This window comes from Parasteatoda tepidariorum, chromosome 7 (assembly GCF_982258835.1).
Source record: "Parasteatoda tepidariorum strain Cologne lab strain chromosome 7, Ptep-v5.0, whole genome shotgun sequence".
Taxonomy (NCBI): domain Eukaryota; kingdom Metazoa; phylum Arthropoda; class Arachnida; order Araneae; family Theridiidae; genus Parasteatoda; species Parasteatoda tepidariorum.
In genome coordinates, this window is record NC_141761.1 from 109,781,257 (window position 1) to 109,788,715 (window position 7,459).

The window sequence follows — 7,459 nt, forward strand, 5'->3', positions numbered from 1 at the left end:
TTAATGGCAAGGAAGGAAAAATTCAGAACTAATAAATAAACAAAAATTGGAAGTCATTGGTAGAATGAACTGAGTTAATTTGGTTTAAGAAATATGGAAAAAAAGAAACAGTTAAAATTTTTAGTTGTCACATTGAAGCGTGTGAGTTATACCTATCATTAATTTATATTTATTTTCATTCAAAATAATAAAATAACCTTATCGTTGAGGTATGTTATAATTTCCGAGATTTCAATATTATAATGTATGAAAATATCTTATTTTCCTTAAAAAAGGAAAGAAAAGTTAAGTTAATCTAGCGGATAACAGAACGAACAAGTTTCTGTAGTGTAGTGGTTATCACGTGCGCTTCACACGCGCAAGGTCCCCGGTTCGATCCCGGGCAGAAACACATGTAGACATTTTTAATATTTCTTTATTTCAATATTAATTTAAAATTCAATCAAACCATTGTTAAATTTAAAATTTTTAAATTAATGTTTATTTATTTACTGTTATATATTTACGGTATTTGTTTTGTTTTTTATCACAAATCTCGCTCAAAATTTAATTTTTAAATACTTTTTTTAGTTATGCAATTACCTTTCACTTATGTATAACTTACGTAAAATATACTATACAAAAACGGTATTTTGCACAAAATATATTCCAATACGAAGTAAAGAAAAAAATTTAAATAAATAAATGATTTAATTAAATAAAATTTAATTTAATTGAAATTAAAATTAATTTTATTTAATGATTTAATTAAATAAAATTTAATTTAATTAATTAAAATTAAAATTCGAATATAATATTCGATATTTTTTTAAGAAAATAAATGAGATTTAATTAAATATTTACAGAAAGCTTCTTACTATTAAACTAAATAATTAGTACTCTTACGCAGTTACGAATGCATTTATTGAATTTTGATACAATAACATACAAATAAAACTTTTACTAGCTATTTTTCAAAAAAAAAAAAAAAAAAAAAATTATTAATCTGAAATACTTTACCATTTTTTGAGAATAGTACATATTAACTCATCAAAAGATTAATCCCTGAAAGACGATATTAAGTTTATTAAGTCATTGTTAATAACAATGCTTAATTGTAATTAACTAAGAATACATAAAGTTGGTAAAAGTATCTTTTAATCAAATTCAAAGTTAATCAATTTTATATCATATTTCCTTTTAAAAATAAGCGTTTTACGATTAAATAAAAAAAATTTTAATTCTTTTAATTCTTAATTAATTTTTTTAAATTTTTTTTAATTTTTTTAATTAATTACTTTTAATTCGATTTCAATGGCACGCGATAATATTCGATTCGATTATGCACGCAATAAAATCCCGTACTTTTTTCCTGGCTTTTCTCCAGGTTTTTCTTTTTTTATTTCTTTCGGGGCTTTAATTTCGTGATTAGTAGCTTAAAGCGTAGAAATAATTACAAAGCAAAAAATTTGTAAAAATTGCAATGTCAGACAACAGCAAAGAGAGTTTTTATTTTGAAAATTACAACCAACCCGAACAGGAAGGGGGAAGGGATAAGAACGTTGTCAAAAGGAATATACAGTAATTACTACAATCGCACCTTCATTTAACGAAGTCGCTAAATCCCAATAATAAGTTCGTTTTATGGAAAATTCGTTCAATAGAAAATCACCTTTTGAAATACATAAACAGCACAAAACGGGTTTTAAATTCATCAACACTAGACACAATTAAAATAACAATTGATGCACCTTAACCTTGCAAACTAGTATCTACTATTTACTTCATTTTTCTTAACCATGAAAGAAATCTACATGGAAAACAAGAATAGAGCAAAACATTATCCGCATTTATTATAAAAGTAATTTTAAACATACATTACCACATGTGTTCTTAAGTTTAATTGCTATTGATGAAATCAGTTAATTTTGTGTGAGTTTTTCGTTTGAAATGCAAACAAAAAGGGAAAGGGATTTTACTGCTTTCCCTATAAGTTAAGTGACTTGGAAAATCAATTCAAGGTCAATAGGGAAAGTGAATTTCTAAGAAAAGTTCGTTAAATAAGAAATTATTCGCTATATGGAAGTAATTTCACGAAGAAATTTCCAAAATGTTCTTGATTCTGCGAAAAAAATCGCAAATTGGAGAAATTCGTAAAATGGAAGTTCGTTAAATACAAGTCCGAATGTATTTTACTTATTTATTCCAAAATTCGCATTCAAGCTTCACAAATTTGAATAAAATTGAATCAAAGATTTCATTTTATTAAAAGGAGATCGCCACTTTGTGTTCGGTATCCAATTACACTCTTTCACACTAAACATACCACAACCGGTCAAATGACCGTTTAAGAACTTTTGCATCGAAAACGCGCTTATCATCTTATCGTTTTTGCACATTTGACTTCAGGACTTTTTCTAACAATTATATACAGTTAATATTCTATTATTACTTTTATTATTACTAGTTTTTTATTACTAGTTTTTTTTGTATTTTATTTGTTTCGAATACGTGTAGTATATCTATTTCTACCACAACCCGTCAATGGACCGGGAGAACAATTTATTGCTTTATAAGGTTATCGGATCCGAAATGACGATGTAATGCGTGTTCAACGTATTGCATTCGATGGGTTGCACATTTCTGCACAGACTGTTGCGTAGTTAGTGCAATCAGAATAACTGAGAATTTAAACTTCAAGAAAGTACCTAAAATGTTAGATTGGCACTTTTGTATGAGAAAAAGTGACAAAAACTGAATGTTTTGGTAAGTAGCTTATATTTTATTTTGATAGCTTTACTTCATTTCTAACTAACTGTTAGTTTTTACCCAGAAAAATGTCGAAACATTTATTACAGCACAAGTTATTAGAAGAAATAATATTAATTATAAGAATAATTAAAAGAATTATAAATCTTACACATTCTTATAATTATGAGAATAATTATAAGAATTATAGAAATAATAATAATTAGAAGAAATATATTTGCGGAAAATGTACAATGTAAGCACCCTGTAAATGTCAAAAATGCGTTGATCAATGAATTAAAAATTCTTATTGTTTGTGTTTGTAATACATAAAAATTTGCAATATACAATTTTGTTCAATTATAATAAAGTTTGTTTTAGTTTATTTCCTTCCTAATATCCATATTTCATACATTCAATCAAGAAATATTAAGTCCGGTCATTTGACCGGCTATGGTAGAAATAGGTATATGGGTGATTCTTCTGAAACATGACATTTCGGAACAAAAAATTTCTTCAAATTTAAAGTCTTCAAAATAATCTAATTTTTTTTTTTTGTATATTTATTTAATTACATTTATTAATGTCTTACGGACAGCAGTGTAGTTTATTGTCATTTGCTCAAGAAAAAAAAAATATAATAAAAATTCACCAAATTTTGAATGCCAGGAAAATGACATATTAGCCTAGAAGTTTTTTTTTAAAAAAAAACCAGTCATTTTAAGCTAATAGTAAGTAACTCAGCTTAAGCCTTTGTGTTAGATGGACCATGAATTGCTTAAATTAATTATTTTTATCCACTGTAGAAAGAATCAAAAATGTTTTTGATGCTGATGTGTACAGAATAAAATTGTGTATAATAATCAATCATTAAATAAAAAAAATAACTTTGATTACACTCAAGCATATTACAATTGTACATAAACTTGGTATTATGTTAATATTTGCTTTCCCTCTTTACATTCAACTGTTTAAAAAAATTTCTGGTAACTGTTTCAATGTCCTGGCATTCATAAGCCAGAAAAATGACAGCCAGGATAATGACAGTTTGCCATTATATGGCATTTAACTTTACTTTAATTTAACATTTTGGCCAAAGATGTTTACATTCCGCAGAAAACAACAGGATTTCTTGAAATAACTTAGGTAAATCTATGTCGTTTATTTTATTAATGATTTCAAGAAGACAGGAAAATGACAACATAAAAACCTACTCACCTGGAAATTTTTTTTGAAATAGGTTTTGAACCAGAAAGTTGGTTTTTTATTCATGCAATAAGGCATCTTCAGATAGGATGGTATTCTAATCAATCTATTAACATATGATATTGATAGCTGTCTCTATCTATTTTGGTTATAAATCACTAAATAAAAGTAGTCAGGAAAATGACAGATTTTCCTGTGGCAAACAAATTATTGACAGAAAAAAAATTTTTTAACAAAGTTTTTGTAAATAGTACCCTCTACATATATTCTAGAAATAATTACAACGGTTGGGATAAAAAAAAAATAGATATTGAAAAATTTATGGGAAGTTTTGAAGCTAGTTATTATTGGAAATATTGTTTGTGACATACCAGAAAAATGACATTTTGAAATTTAATTAAATTATTTTAATATACAAAGCAATCAATGCTAGTACAAGGTCATTTTAAAATACTAACAGCAATGCTATTTATTAAAATTTTAAAAAAAAGTTCTTTCAGTAGTATAGTATTAGATCTTGGAGCTGTAAATTGTCATATTTCGTGAGAATCACCCATATATTAAGTGTTGGGATGTTTAGTGTTAAATTCCAAATTTCTAAAATTCCAGCTGCAGATTTCTAGTCTTTCGTTCAATAATTTTCTTTCCTTCTTTTCTTTACTCCCTTGTTCTTTTCTTCTTTTATTTTTTTTTAACATTGAGTTAATGAGGCTCAATTATCACACATATCATGCTGCTTTAAATGCAGTTAGTTTTCACATAATTACTGATGCAAATATCTTAAAGTTAAACATAGTTCTTAAATAAGAAATGATCACTTGGACTATGGACTTTATAATTGGCAACCCGAGTTGGACCGACCTCTAGGTTCAAAAGGTTGACCGGAAACATAATTCATGTACTAGGACCTTTCTTCCCCGGGTCAGGCTACAGGATTTGGCAATAAAGACATTTTCTAACTTTCTTTTCCTCTCGTTCAGTATTTGTAAATCGAAGTTACAAATAGGTTTTGAATAAAATTGGTTTTGATTCTGGAAATTAAGAAGATTTTTTTTAAAAAAAGAAAATATAAATTTAAAAAAAATTCTATTAACACTGTTTTATATTAACATTTACTATTAAAACAGAAAACTCCTAATAGTGCAGTCAAATTATCATAAATGATTGCAGAATTTAAGGTATTTTTAGTTTTTTGATATAGTGGTCAAGTTTTCCAAGATGAAACAGTGGTGAAAATTACAGGTTTAACAATTCCTCCACCATCATGAAAAAAAAAAAAAATCACTACATTTTTGAGACCTTTTCCTATTTTTTCCCTCTTTTCCTCCAAAGTATTGGCGTTATAAAAAAATTTTATTTGTCACTTTTTAACCAATTAAATTATCTACATTTTGAGACTAATACGAAGCTTATAGCTGTTAGACTTCCTGAAAGAAAGCGTTTCGAAATTGACTATTTTTTGCGAAAATATACTTTTTTCTAAAAAGAAAATCAAGTTTTTAATTAGCCTTTGCGGCAATGATTAAAAAGTGAATTCTGTGCCAAAATTTAACACAATGATAATTGTTGTAAACATTTCGTAACAAATGCTTTGAAGACATACATATCATTCTGAACCGTGATGGCTCAGGGGGTAGAGCGTTCGCCCTCTGAGGTGAACCGGGTTCGAATCCCAGCAATTTCCGGTGGATACGAATTCTGCATCCAGCTTGCAACGACCACAGTGCTGACGTAAAATATCCTCTGTGGTAGACAGATCTTGGGTTAGAGTTACTTTACCGTTAGGCTAACCGTTTGAGGTTTTTCTCTCCATGTAGCGCAAATGCAGGTTAGTTCCGTCGAAAGGTCCTCCACGAAGGCAAATTTCTCCCAATACTCGATCCAGGAGTTCCCTTGTCTCCTAGATTGGATTCAAAATTACAAGGAGTTGAATTTTAGTAGTCGTAAATCCAAAAATTGGATCAGCTGTTCAACGACGGTTATAAAGTACAAAATTATAAAATCATTACCAAAGCGCTTGGGAAAAAATTACCGAGCTTTTCCGTTGTTACCTTTGGCCAGAAATAAGGTAAATTTTACCATATTCTCCTAGTTTCGACCGTACTTTTTTTTTTCTCACTGCATAAACAAATTATTCAATAAAATAATTTTTAAAGAAGTCTGTAATCTTCTACTATTCTTCCTAAAATAGTTTACAAGCATTGGAATTACTCACTATCTTTTTTCCCACGCTTCGGTGTAGGTAGCGATGATAAATATTTTTCCACGCCTGTCATTACAAGTTTGGCAAATTTTCAACCCTTTGAAAAGTAAATTGTTCCTACAAAAGAGTGTCATCCCCCTGGTCTAGTCACACAAAGGCCAAAAACATCTATTTGCAATTCTTTGAAACGCAGTAATTTTGTTCTCACTCCTTTCTTCTACAAAAAATAGCACAATAGAGTTTTTTTGAGAAAAACCCTTACAGGAAAACTGATAGAAATGCTTTTAGCATTCAGTTCTTGAAGGGGCCATATTTTTACTACGAGATATCAGTTGAGTTCCACATCGTGTGTGGGTTATGCATGTGTCGGTTCTTATGTGCAGCGGAAATGTGCACAAATCGCCAACGATGTCCTTTTGTTGCTTTATTTCCAGGATTGGTAAGCCATTTGTACTATGCTGTAGACTGTGCAAAGCAGTGATTGGCATGTTTGATTGCAACAACTTGTTCATTGAAGGGAAATACGGAATCACGGGAAAAAAAGCTCAGGGAGAAAAATACCTGGTAGAAAAGCACCGGTAAAAAACATATTGGGAAGGAAATTTTATTAACTATTGTTTAAATTTAATATCGGATTCAATTCGGGTCATTGAACCCCAAATATAAGATAATTTAATGCTGATTTGAAAGTGCTTACATGTAACAAACGTTTGATATAACGTTAATCTTATTACCTTATTATATTTTTAGTAATAAAATTCTACTTGTTTATTGAAGGAAAATATTACAGGAATTACGGAAAAAAAAGCTCCGAAAAAAAAACACTGGTAAAAAAAACTCAGGAAAAAAAAAACACTGGAAAATTTATTTTTATTAACTATTATTTAAATTTAACATCCGATTCAATTCGGGTTATTGAACCCCGAATTTTAGGTAAATTAATGCTCATCGGAGCGTGATTACCTATTACAAGCGTTATATAATAACGTTAATCATGTTACCTTATTATATTTTTAGTAATAAAATTCTACTTGTTTATTGAAGGAAAATATTACAGGAATTACGGAAAAAAAAGCTCCGAAAAAAAAACACTGGTAAAAAAAACTCAGGAAAAAAAAAACACTGGAAAATTTATTTTTATTAACTATTATTTAAATTTAACATCCGATTCAATTCGGGTTATTGAACCCCGAATTTTAGGTAAATTAATGCTCATCGGAGCGTGATTACCTATTACAAGCGTTATATAATAACGTTAATCTTATTACCTTATTATATTTTTAGTAATAAAATTCTACTTGTTTATTGAAGGAAAATATTACA

General features: G+C 28.4%; 1 non-coding gene across 1 annotated transcript; it reads left to right on the forward strand.

Annotated features, from left to right (window-relative positions):
• Positions 1-318: 318 nt before the first annotated feature.
• TRNAV-CAC (transfer RNA valine (anticodon CAC)) lies at positions 319-391 on the forward strand. The gene has a single exon. It is a non-coding gene; the product is annotated as a tRNA-Val (tRNA).
• The last annotated feature ends 7,068 nt before the right edge of the window (positions 392-7,459 follow it).